At 35.9% G+C, this 13,817-nt stretch overlaps 1 protein-coding gene across 1 annotated transcript in view; it reads right to left on the bottom strand.

The window, feature by feature from the left end:
* Window positions 1-13,817, bottom strand: part of LOC127629939 (calmodulin-1) — a 37,769-nt gene that overhangs the window by 23,390 nt on the left and 562 nt on the right. The gene's annotated exons all lie outside the window — the stretch shown is intronic.

A 13,817-nucleotide genomic window follows, 5' to 3' on the forward strand; every position in this document is an offset into this window, starting at 1 on the left:
TGTTTCTGATAATGGAGTCACCCACTATCAGAGTCCTGGGCCCGGCTGCGCTCTGAGCTGAATGCCGCTGTCTGCTCGACCTTGAGCGCCAGTTCACATCAGTGTTAGCTACTGGCTGATTCAGTCTGTGTTCGATCACATTCATCACATTTGGGGATTCCTCATTCATTAATATTTCAAATCTGTTCTCAAGATGTATAGGCGGTGGTAGGAAACCAGTGTTTGCAATCCTTGTCAGAGCCGTATCTGGGGTAGAGGATGCTACTGCGGCAATATGAGATGCTCGTGACAATCTGATGTCTCGAGTGCCTTTTGGTCTCGCTCCCTGTTTTTGCCATCGATTTGTAAGTCGATCGGTTTGTTTCTCTACACTCAGTATAGCCTGTCGAGGAGCACTAGATTCATGGGACTCACCGGCTGTATGCTGAGGGCATCCATGACGAAGCTCTGTTGTGTGTTCCGTCTGGTTTGGTCCTGTTTCAAGAACTGCAATCCTTTGTAAAAGTCTGTGGCAGTTAGTGCCGCAAGTAGATTCCAGAAGAGGCATTTTCTCTTATCCTTTTGAATGTGCAGTTGTGTTTTCCCTTCCCTGGAATGAAAACTTTCAGTGGGAGGCTGGTCGGATAAAAGAATTCTGCTTTTTTTTTTTTTGTAGTAGTCCAAGCTTTTGAGCACAGTGCTGATTTGTTTAAGTTAAAATTAGTTGATAAAAGGAGATAAAATATGAAAATATAAAAGCGATAGAGCAAAGCGCGGAGCAGTAAGCAAGAGCGTCCGAACAGAAGCTGAGCAGGAACTGACACATTTGAGTGTACCAAATGATTCATTGATTAACCATTAAGATCATTTGGATTAAATAATAGACAAATGTAGTAAACTAAACAAGAAGAGATGCAAATCAAAAGTTTCATAGTAAGAGCTTTATGAAAGACAGTGACTGTGAATGAAACATTTATGTAGATGAAACACTTATTTTGTGTTGTGAAAAGGATACTTTGTGATTTTGTGAATTGTACTTACACAATTGAAAACATGATGAAATTATTTTTAAAAATGCACTTTCGATGATCTGTTGTGATATTAGCACTAAGAGTTTGGAAAATGTACATCTTGTGAAAATAGTACCAAAGCGAATAAAAACTTTTAATACTTTTGTTATCTTAAAAAAGAATATAAAACTTTTTAAATAAATAAGCACACTGTAAAAGCTTCTTATTTATTTTAGTATTGTGATTATTTTACCTTGATCTGCGGGTTGGATTTCTTCAGTCCCATTGGTGTGATGTTCTGCAGCCAGATGTACTTCTCTCAGGCCTCTGCGGTTATGATTCCAGACGACCCATAACCAATGGCGATTTTTCTGTGTGTCTTCATTAAGTAAATCTATGGCAAGTTGGGACCACATCTCTGAGGAATATTCTGTGTTTCTATTCAAAATATCAGATTTCTGCAGCGTCTTTATCATAGAATCAATCCCTCCAGCCTGTGACCATAGATCTGATCTTACAGGTGTGGTGCCTTTTTAGGCCTCCCCATTCTACAGTGTGAGAGATAGTGTCAAAGTCTGACTATGCCGTCCACATCCCTATTCACTGTCTCACTAAACGTCTGTCCCTCTCGCTTTCTCACAGAGTCATTGTTTCTGACTTCATCTGACCAGCAGATGATTACAAACTTTCTTATGGTAAAGTTTGGAGATGGACAACATTTTTACCCTCTCGCTACTTGTGATAAGATAAAACAAAGTTCACATCGAGGCCTGTGGTAACTTTCCATTGTTATTCATACTTTCTTTGGGGAGGAATTAAAGTCGTTATTTCTGGGAAAGACAGGCACACACAGCCAGTGTATTGTGAGCTGAACACGCAGTGACACGGGCTGGACTTGAATGACCCAGATCAATTAAGGCCACTAGGAGCAATATGGAGCTACACCGACGACCATGGCATCCTATGAGACTTCCTGGACACTGCGGTCTGAGAGCTACGACATGCGTACTGGTTGTTCTGTCATTATTGATTGTTTTACTGCTCACTCCAAAAAAGGCATTGATCCTGAGCCTGTGAGGATGATGATGAATGGTACTGCTTCAGTTAACCATACTTTGCGACCGAGACGAGTACGAGAAACAGCACATGATTTTTAGCAAGCTTATCTGAGTCCTGGATGGACCATCCCAGCCCTCCTCATCCATATGCTACGAACCTGTGGTGGAGACTAACCAACCATACAGCAAAGAAAAGTGGGTTTCCGAACTGCGTGTGCACACAGTTCGCGCACAGTACTGCTGGAGCGGACTTGTGGCCGCACCAAGATCACAACACATCAACCTTCATGGCTACATTGGCTGTGGCAGCAACTTTCTATAATGACAATACTATCCTCTTTTTAAACAACAAGAAATGGACAACAATGAAGGTGACAAAAGAGTGTTTGGCAAGGCAGCAACTGTTCGGAACATACCAACTAATCTCACATGTTACAGCAGAGTTTCAGGAACTTATGCTTTAGGGAAACACCAAAGAGTAAATGCAGCGTAATCTACAAAGAGAACGACACTAATCCTATCACACAACGACGTTGTTATAGATGCTTATTTGAACCTAATATTGCCGTTGGGAGTTCGACACAAGCTGTAATGGCTTTCGAATACTTGAAATCACACAAAGCCATAGCCTACGTGATGCATGTAAGGCTGCTTGTGCAACTGTGCATGTACCAGATGAAGAGGGCACAGGAGTACTAGAAAATGCATACTGACAGTGTGGGTATGCAATCTATGTGTCTCTGCCTATAAACTGGACAGGAACATGTGCTCTAGTTCAACTGCACGGAGGAGCAATGGTCATACAGCACCAACCACATGAAGTTATGAAACCAAAGAAAAGGGGACTGCTTAACATTGTGCAAGACAGCCCAGTGCCAAGAAATCATCACATCTGGAACATAGCTGAGAAATTGCTGGCTTTTTTGTGCCTGGAATAGGTGTTGCATCAGTAATGGAAGAGGTACAGGTAACCAGGTATGAACTGATTTCTTTCATTGACACGACACATATTATGATGGAAGGCATCAAGGAGGAGCTGAGAGGACTAAGACTCACGGTTCTGCAGAATCGTTTAGTTTTAGACCAACTTACGGCATCACAAGCTGGAGTTTGTGTGATAGTGGGAGAAACGTGCTGCACATACATTCCAGATAATGATGCAAAAGGCCATGTCATTGAAGAAGGGATACATCATTTGACCTTCATGTCAAAGACTCTGACAGATCGGGAAACTAATTCATTCTCTTTTGGATGGGGATGGTTTAAAGGTATTTTTAGTAATGTGACAAATGCGATGATGATGGTAATTCGTATAGTTTGCTCGTTCTTGTTGATCTTGTGTTTGTGGCCATGTGTAATGAAATTGATTAGAAATGCTGTGTCATCTACGTTTCAACACCAAACGCGTCATCATGATTTGCATGTATGTGACACATATGATTCCAGTCAAAGTGGCAGTGAAGATGACATTTAAACTTAATTACCTAGGGTGACAAGGTAATGACTCGAAGGATAAGAGCAGATGTTATCTGTGGTACGAGATAACTGTTGTAAGAGTTAAGAAGAAGGGTTTATGTTAGCTTGCTTAAATGTAAGAGATGTCTCACAAAAAAAATTATTTTGCTTTGTTGTCTGAAAAATTATGTTGTGTTTTGAATCCATGTAAATTAGCATGTCTGATGTACTGTTGTAATGTAAATACTATGTGTGATCAAAATTATTTAGTTCATGCATGCATGTAGTTTACTGAGTTAATCTTAGTTTCATATTATTAATTATATTTTGTGCTCAAGGGTTGGGGTCAGAATCCCTTGTCTCTTCACTATATCTATATATCCTTTTGAGTTTTTACATTATTCCTATAACAAGTGCGAATCAAGTTATATAATCATTACTATATTCCACAATATAATCATTACTATATTCAAAGAGTGATTCATATATAGTTTTAATCATATTTTGTTGTCAGCATTTCTACCATTATATTTTTAAGTGCATTATGGTGTCTGATTTTTCTTGACCAAGTAAAGGTTACAGGGGTCAAACTCTATGTGATTTACATGATCTAGTTCACAAAATTTTACTTCTTTCATGTGTATGTCTCTAAAGAATAAAGTATAAATGTATAATTGTTTAGATTTTATGTTGTCTTAGCCAATCAGAAGTAAACGATTATGTAATGCATGTCCTTGTAAAAGGTATACTTGTGTGAGATTTGTTTGTAAGGTAGAGTTGGCTTGCGACCTCCTCGTGACTTTGACGCTGGCTCTACCAATTTAACAGCAAACTATTCTTCAGTAAAATTTTACTTATTTGATTGAATTTCACGACTCCTGGTCTTCTTTCATCATATCTGGACCTGGATCTGACAGCTGTTAACCCCATAACAGTGCTAACCTTAAAAAACACTTCAATGTCAGCCCCTTTTTTGTGCATAGATATAAAAATGCACTAAATTAAAATGACGACTCGTTGGGCCATGTTTTCTCATTAAAATCAGATGATTTCCTATAGAATGTAAGGGAATAACTCTAGAATAACCTCCCTGATAATGTTTGGGGGCCCAGAAACACTATCCTAATTTAAATCTAGATTAAAGACACATCTCTTTAGCTAAGCATTCAATTAACACATATCATAATTTTGTACTATGTGATGAAATAGTAAAAAGTGCACATGACCATCTTTTGCCTGAAATAATATGACCAGCAGCAATGCTAATCTTTCTGCTGTTGTCTCGTTGTTTGTATCTCAGGATGCTCAGCATATTTGACTAGAGATTACAGCAGCTCCAGTTCGGATCCAGACTTCTAATGACATCAACACTCTTGAAGACAATGTGTTTAAACAATTTTCAGATGTTAAATGATATTTTAAAGTGTTTAAACTAATTTCAGTTTTTATGTCAGGTGGTACAACAAAAATATTATGTTGTACCACCTGACATGGAAAGTGTACCACCAACCTACCCATACTTGAAATTAGCATTTTTTATCAGTATTTGAGAGAGCTCTACAAACTTTTTCACTCTGCCAAAGAGATCAGTTAGGCTCCTCTGGATGATGCATTATCATGTTTACTGTTATTACCTTGTAAATTCATAATAATATTTGAGAATATACAAATTGCTGGACAAAAGTTTCTCAATTACCTCAATAGCTTTAAAACTACTGATATTTATAAAAAAAAAAATAACATGAAAGGCTTCAAACCTAAAATGATGGCACTGTTTTAAATGTTTTATTATTAAGACACCATGTTCAATTGTTTTCTTAGTCTGTTCATTTGTTCAGACAGTTGCACCACCACCTGACATTTTGGAGGTTTAATGCTGCCTTCAGCAATAATCATAAATAGGCCTAGTTTCCTAGTTTAAAATGATCGTAATCAAGACTTCAGAAGAAGAAAAACAAAATAATATGTATTATTAAATGTAAAAAGTAATGATTTCAAACAAAGGTTTTCTAGATTATAGTGATACATGTCATGAAGTTATAAACATTTTTTAAAGGGAAATAATGCACTTGCCACAACATAACTTTGTGACAATGTTTAGAAAAAATATATGAGCGATTTTTAAACAAAACTGTCTGCTTATACAGATTCTATCTTTCAATGCTAATTGCTTTGTGTATTTAAATGTTCAATTGGAAAACACTGAACTGTTCTTATTCTTGCATTTTTCTTTTCTTATTCTTGCTTATTAGGGCCACCAAAATGAAGACGTCAAGCTTTTGGGGAAAACCTTGTTCATTTAAATGTATAACCTGTTTGCATACTGTTTTTGCTGTTTGTGCTTTGTTATATAGTAAATGCACGAATTTTTGAGTCTGTATCGTTCATATGTCGTTGAAAAAGTCCCTAAAATAGTTTTGGGCCAATGAGGACAACTTAAATTAGACCACTTATAATATGTCCTCCCATATTATTATAAATGTTGCAGTTATGTAAGTCACGTATTTGTGTTAGCTGGGTGAGACCCTCTGAAAGCATCAAAAGCAAAATACAAATATTTCTAAATAAAATGTTATTGTCACTAAATTGTTTTTAAGCTCACCATGTCCAGTATTCAGAATTCAAAACATTTATTCACAAATGTTCTATTTTTTGCCAAGCGGAGCCAACCAGTCCTGTGCACGTATGCCAATTAACCATGTGCGCCAAACAGAAGAAACTGAGAAGTCATGCTAAAAATGTCTAGCAAGCAAGCGATAGCTAAACCAGAGTGTATAACTCACACACTTTGGGTTCACATCGAAGTCAAGCCAAGGCATAATACTCTATTCTAACTTAAGGTAAGATGTTTTTTTTTTTTTTCAATCTTTGCAGTGACTGAATTGTGATTATAGAAATGCTTTTTGAACATAAGATGAGTGTGTGGGCGTGTCCTTTCCGGTGTTGTGCCGAATTTCGACCCCTTGCCAAATTATTACCCCCTCGTTGAAGTCAGTACCTGATTGCCTAACCCTAACCACTCCCCATAACTAATCCTAAACGTACCAATAGAGGGTAATAATTTGGCGGGGTTGAAATTTGGCACAACACATGTTTTTCGCACGCTGGAAACGGCGCTGTCCATGGTTCTGAATTCCATACATTATCCTGTATTCCAGAATCCACTTCTTCAGGACTTCATAACAAAAACTTAACTTGAATCATTACAATAAGGGTGTTGCTTATTTATAACGTTGAAAATATGATAAATGTAAAGTATCTGAATTTCTTAAATCAATGAAAGAAATGTGTTGTACAAGGAACAGCAGTTATAATACATACTTTTACCTAATACATTGATCAAAGTTAATTGAGTAGAGTGATCACTAGGAACATGCTATAACCTCTGGAACATGAAAAAAGGTGAAAATAGAATAATTTCTTCAGAATAATATGATTGTAATATACTTACAGTAAGGTAGGTATTGGCAGTATTCAACATGTAGTAAGTCAGTCTGATCACTAGCAAAGCACTACAACCATTGGAATATAAATATAAAAAAACACTATAGGGGAATTACAGTTTATTACATAAACATATGTAATAAACACATGTCATAATGTTTATTACATAAATATCTGTGATAATTGTACAGTAAGGGAGTTATTGTCAAAATTTCACCTGTAGTAAGTCAGTATGGTCACTAGGAAACCACTACAGCCATTGGAACAGGAAAAAATACTTTAGGGGAATTACAGTAATGTTTTCTTGAACTTATTAGTTTATTGTACGTACAGTAAGGGAGTTATTGTCAAAATTTCACCTGTAGTAAGTCAGTCTGATCACTAGGAAAGCACTACAGCCATTGGAACAGGAAAAAATACTTTAGGGGAATTACAGTAATGTTTTCTTGAACTTATTAGTTTATTGTACGTACAGTAAGGGAGTTAGTGTCAAAATTTCACCTGTAGTAAGTCAGTCTGATCACTAGGAAAGCACTACAGCCTTTGGAACAGGAAAAAATACTTTAGGGGAATTACAGTAATGTTTTCTTGAACTTATTAGTTTATTGTACGTACAGTAAGGGAGTTATTGTCAAAATTTCACCTGTAGTAAGTCAGTCTGATCACTAGGAAAGCACTACAGCCATTGGAACAGGAAAAAATACTTTAGGGGAATTACAGTAATGTTTTCTTGAACTTATTAGTTTATTGTACGTACAGTAAGGGAGTTATTGTCAAAATTTCACCTGTAGTAAGTCAGTATGGTCACTAGGAAAGCACTACAGCCTTTGGAACAGGAAAAAATACTTTAGGGGAATTACAGTAATGTTTTCTTGAACGTATTAGTTTATTGTACGTACAGTAAGGGAGTTATTGTCAAAATTTCACCTGTAGTAAGTCAGTATGGTCACTAGGAAAGCACTACAGCCTTTGGAACAGGAAAAAATACTTTAGGGGAATTACAGTAATGTTTTCTTGAACTTATTAGTTTATTGTACGTACAGTAAGGGAGTTAGTGTCAAAATTTCACCTGTAGTAAGTCAGTCTGATCACTAGGAAAGCACTACAGCCTTTGGAACAGGAAAAAATACTTTAGGGGAATTACAGTAATGTTTTCGTGGACTTATTAGTTTATTGTACGTACAGTAAGGGAGTTATTGTCAAAATTTCACCTGTAGTAAGTCAGTATGGTCACTAGGAAAGCACTACAGCCTTTGGAACAGGAAAAAATACTTTAGGGGAATTACAGTAATGTTTTCTTGAACTTATTAGTTTATTGTACGTACAGTAAGGGAGTTATTGTGAAAATTTCACCTGTAGTAAGTCAGTCTGATCACTAGCAAAGCACTACAACCATTGGAATATAAATATAAAAAAACACTATAGGGGAATTACAGTTTATTACATAAACATATGTAATAAACACATGTAATAATGTTTATTACATAAATATATGTGATAATTGTACAGTAAGGGAGTTATTGTCAAAATTTCACCTGTAGTAAGTCAGTCTGATTACTAGCAAAGCACTACAACCATTGGAATATAAATATAAAAAAACACTATAGGGGAATTACAGTTTATTACATAAACATATGTAATAAACACATGTAATAATGTTTATTACATAAATATATGTGATAATTGTACAGTAAGGGAGTTATTGTCAAAATTTCACCTGTAGTAAGTCAGTATGGTCACTAGGAAAGCACTACAGCCTTTGGAACAGGAAAAAATACTTTAGGGGAATTACAGTAATGTTTTCGTGGACTTATTAGTTTATTGTACGTACAGTAAGGGAGTTATTGTCAAAATTTCACCTGTAGTAAGTCAGTATGGTCACTAGGAAAGAACTACAGCCATTGGAACAGGAAAAAATACTTTAGGGGAATTACAGTAATGTTTTCTTGAACTTATTAGTTTATTGTACGTACAGTAAGGGAGTTGGTGTCAAAATTTCACCTGTAGTAAGTCAGTCTGATCACTAGGAAAGCACTACAGCCTTTGGAACAGGAAAAAATACTTTAGGGGAATTACAGTAATGTTTTCTTGAACTTATTAGTTTATTGTACGTACAGTAAGGGAGTTATTGTGAAAATTTCACCTGTAGTAAGTCAGTATGGTCACTAGGAAAGCACTACAGCCTTTGGAACAGGAAAAAATACTTTAGGGGAATTACAGTAATGTTTTCTTGAACTTATTAGTTTATTGTACGTACAGTAAGGGAGTTAGTGTCAAAATTTCACCTGTAGTAAGTCAGTATGGTCACTAGGAAAGCACTACAGCCTTTGGAACAGGAAAAAATACTTTAGGGGAATTACAGTAATGTTTTCGTGGACTTATTAGTTTATTGTACGTACAGTAAGGGAGTTATTGTCAAAATTTCACCTGTAGTAAGTCAGTATGGTCACTAGGAAAGAACTACAGCCATTGGAACAGGAAAAAATACTTTAGGGGAATTACAGTAATGTTTTCTTGAACTTATTAGTTTATTGTACGTACAGTAAGGGAGTTAGTGTCAAAATTTCACCTGTAGTAAGTCAGTATGGTCACTAGGAAAGCACTACAGCCATTGGAACAGGAAAAAATACTTTAGGGGAATTACAGTAATGTTTTCTTGAACTTATTAGTTTATTGTACGTACAGTAAGGGAGTTAGTGTCAAAATTTCACCTGTAGTAAGTCAGTCTGGTCACTAGGAAAGCACTACAGCCATTGGAACAGGAAAAAATACTTTAGGGGAATTACAGTAATGTTTTCTTGAACTTATTAGTTTATTGTACGTACAGTAAGGGAGTTATTGTCAAAATTTCACCTGTAGTAAGTCAGTATGGTCACTAGGAAAGCACTACAGCCTTTGGAACAGGAAAAAATACTTTAGGGGAATTACAGTAATGTTTTCTTGAACTTATTAGTTTATTGTACGTACAGTAAGGGAGTTAGTGTCAAAATTTCACCTGTAGTAAGTCAGTCTGATCACTAGGAAAGCACTACAGCCATTGGAACAGGAAAAAATACTTTAGGGGAATTACAGTAATGTTTTCTTGAACTTATTAGTTTATTGTACGTACAGTAAGGGAGTTGGTGTCAAAATTTCACCTGTAGTAAGTCAGTATGGTCACTAGGAAAGCACTACAGCCTTTGGAACAGGAAAAAATACTTTAGGGGAATTACAGTAATGTTTTCTTGAACTTATTAGTTTATTGTACGTACAGTAAGGGAGTTATTGTCAAAATTTCACCTGTAGTAAGTCAGTCTGATCACTAGGAAAGCACTACAGCCATTGGAACAGGAAAAAATACTTTAGGGGAATTACAGTAATGTTTTCTTGAACTTATTAGTTTATTGTACGTACAGTAAGGGAGTTATTGTCAAAATTTCACCTGTAGTAAGTCAGTCTGATCACTAGGAAAGCACTACAGCCTTTGGAACAGGAAAAAATACTTTAGGGGAATTACAGTAATGTTTTCTTGAACTTATTAGTTTATTGTACGTACAGTAAGGGAGTTAGTGTCAAAATTTCACCTGTAGTAAGTCAGTATGGTCACTAGGAAAGCACTACAGCCTTTGGAACAGGAAAAAATACTTTAGGGGAATTACAGTAATGTTTTCTTGAACTTATTAGTTTATTGTACGTACAGTAAGGGAGTTAGTGTCAAAATTTCACCTGTAGTAAGTCAGTATGGTCACTAGGAAAGCACTTCAGCCTTTGGAACAGGAAAAAATACTTTAGGGGAATTACAGTAATGTTTTCTTGAACTTATTAGTTTATTGTACGTACAGTAAGGGAGTTAGTGTCAAAATTTCACCTGTAGTAAGTCAGTATGGTCACTAGGAAAGCACTTCAGCCTTTGGAACAGGAAAAAATACTTTAGGGGAATTACAGTAATGTTTTCTTGAACTTATTAGTTTATTGTACGTACAGTAAGGGAGTTAGTGTCAAAATTTCACCTGTAGTAAGTCAGTCTGATCACTAGGAAAGCACTACAGCCATTGGAACAGGAAAAAATACTTTAGGGGAATTACAGTAATGTTTTCTTGAACTTATTAGTTTATTGTATGTACAGTAAGGGAGTTATTGTCAAAATTTCACCTGTAGTAAGTCAGTATGGTCACTAGGAAAGCACTACAGCCATTGGAACAGGAAAAAATACTTTAGGGGAATTACAGTAATGTTTTCTTGAACTTATTAGTTTATTGTACGTACAGTAAGGGAGTTATTGTCAAAATTTCACCTGTAGTAAGTCAGTCTGGTCACTAGGAAAGCACTACAGCCTTTGGAACAGGAAAAAATTATTTGATAATTGTACTGTTTGGGGGGGTACAGTTGTAAGACCCAGGACCAGATAATATGATGAAAGAAGACCAGGAGTCGTGAAATTCAATCAAATAAGTACAATTTTACTGAAGAATATTTTGCAGTTAAATTGGTAAAGCCAGCGTCAAAGTCACGAGGAGGAGGTCGCAAGCCAACTCTACCTTACAAACAAATCTCACACAATTATACCTTTTCCAAGGACATGCATTACATAATCGTTTACTTCTGATTGGCTAAGACAACATAAAGTCTAAACAATAATACATTTTTGATAGATAAGGGTATGTGGTTAATCAGAATATTTGTCGTCCATTTCCGAGATTTAAGTCCGTGGTGACCTTCCTCCAGGGTCCGAGAATGTTTTAGGCTATATCACAATGTTCAGAACCTGCAAAGAATATCAAACGCACACACACACACACACACACACACACACACAGGACACTGACAAACAACAGTTCTCTTCGAGGCTGAAGAAGGCCTGAGCTAATTATCAGAAGAGCAGTCCACCTTAACAAGGCAAGGCAAGGCAAGTTTATTTATATAGTACATTTCATACACAATGGTAATTCAAAGTGCTTTACATAGAAGAGATTAAAATAAGAATACAAAATAAATAAATAAATAAAATAAAAAACCTACTTATAGGCTGATAAAACATTTCACTCCAGGAAAGCAGGAACGATAATATGCCCCTTTACTCCACTCCCTAAAGAAATACACATGAGATGTTCACTTAATGAAAATAAGGTGAAATTATGTATAAATTGACCCTCAAACTTATACAAGTCAACTAAGACAGATATATAGATGCAGATATGTGGATATTGTTGTGAAATATGCAATTATTCTATTCTAATCATGGCTTCTGGTATATGAAGTATTTCTGGGTCATAGTAAACCACAATTGTAACTAATAAAAAGTGGTTTTATAATGAAAGGTACCAAAAGTAGTTGTTAAACAATTTATTAAGAATGTGTTTACTGTAAAACACTTGTATTAATAATCATTGTAACCATATATTGAGAAAATAGTTTATTAAGAAAAACACCTCAACTTGTTTTATAAAGATTTTTATTATGAAAATGGTTTATAAAGAAAAACATACCACACTGAATGTTGTAAGCATTTATTAAGCAGATGATGGTGGCAGAGTAGAGAGGAGTTGAAAATGTATTAGAAAGAGCTTTGCAAAAGAAAGGAGAAAAATGCCATCATTACCGTCTATGTGTTGCGGACGAGATACAGAAGATACAGCGATGATGGAAAGGTCCAGAAAAAGAGGACAAAGAGACAAAGAGTTTTATATGCAAAAGTCCTAAGGGGTCTTCCAGAAATAATGACAGTTCAAGATTTTGTGTTTGACCAATTGGCTGTAAAAGACTGAATGTATGCAGAGGGAGTTTCCAGGAGGGATTTCTGAACATGTCAAAAAGTTGATGGACTTTAAAAAGGACTGTAAAGAAATGTCCAGCCAGAGGCAGATTCACCAAGGACGTCTCCGGTGTTAGATACCTTGCCATTGCACCTCATGAAGTTAAAAGCTTGTAAATTATTTGGTTTTGATTTACTTACAATATATATATAATATATATGCAATACATGAGTACAGAGTCTCTCTCGCCGCTCTCTGAATCCCAAGACAATTATCATCAAAAGGCCCCTTGCATGTGAACACAACCCAAGGGCACACACTGGAATGCACCTAAAAGAAAATGAATACAGAAATGATTAGGATATTGATTGTTGAATTTTTAATAAGAATAAAGTAATCATTCAAAAGGATATATATAAAAAGGATATATATAATTAAATTGAAGAGACAGGGATTCTGACCCCAACCCTTCAGTACGTACAGTAAGGGAGTTATTGTCAAAATTTCACCTGTAGTAAGTCAGTCTGGTCAGTAGGAACACACTACAGCCTTTGGAACAGGAACAAATCCCTTTGGTGAATTACTGTAAGTTTTACATAAAACATTTTTGCGTACTGTATGTACAATAGCCTACACAAAAGTACACTAAAGCAGTCTAGGTGAATACGCAGCAAATATCAAACCTGAAACTATTTTTACCCTGGTTGGGTTTTTATTTTTAAACTTGACTATGTTCATGGTGCTGTCCACGTAGGCTATGTGGTCCTGAAGGTCCTACATGATCAAGTCTGCAAGTTGCTTTTTATATTCGCTTCGCATATTTGCGGAGTTCCGCGTTCAATATCTCATGAGCTGAATATTGTTACTACACAAATAACATTGTTTTAATATTTTAATCTCCTCAAAACGAGCTTTCCTTCGGGTTTGCACTTTGCAGATGGTCCCTTCTTAGCAGCCTGCGCATAGAGATCAATGTATTCTGTCCAGTGCGAAGGAAAGATCGTTTTGAGGAAATTTATGTTGTAGCTTCTGGTGTTTTATCTGTAGTTATATGTGATAGGTGTTGTGTGTAGCAACAACGTTTAGTTCACGAGTTATTGAACGCGGAAGTCCGCGAATGTGCGAATATGCGAATATAA

This window comes from Xyrauchen texanus, chromosome 36 (genome assembly GCF_025860055.1).
Source record: "Xyrauchen texanus isolate HMW12.3.18 chromosome 36, RBS_HiC_50CHRs, whole genome shotgun sequence".
Classification (NCBI taxonomy): Eukaryota; Metazoa; Chordata; class Actinopteri; order Cypriniformes; family Catostomidae; genus Xyrauchen; species Xyrauchen texanus.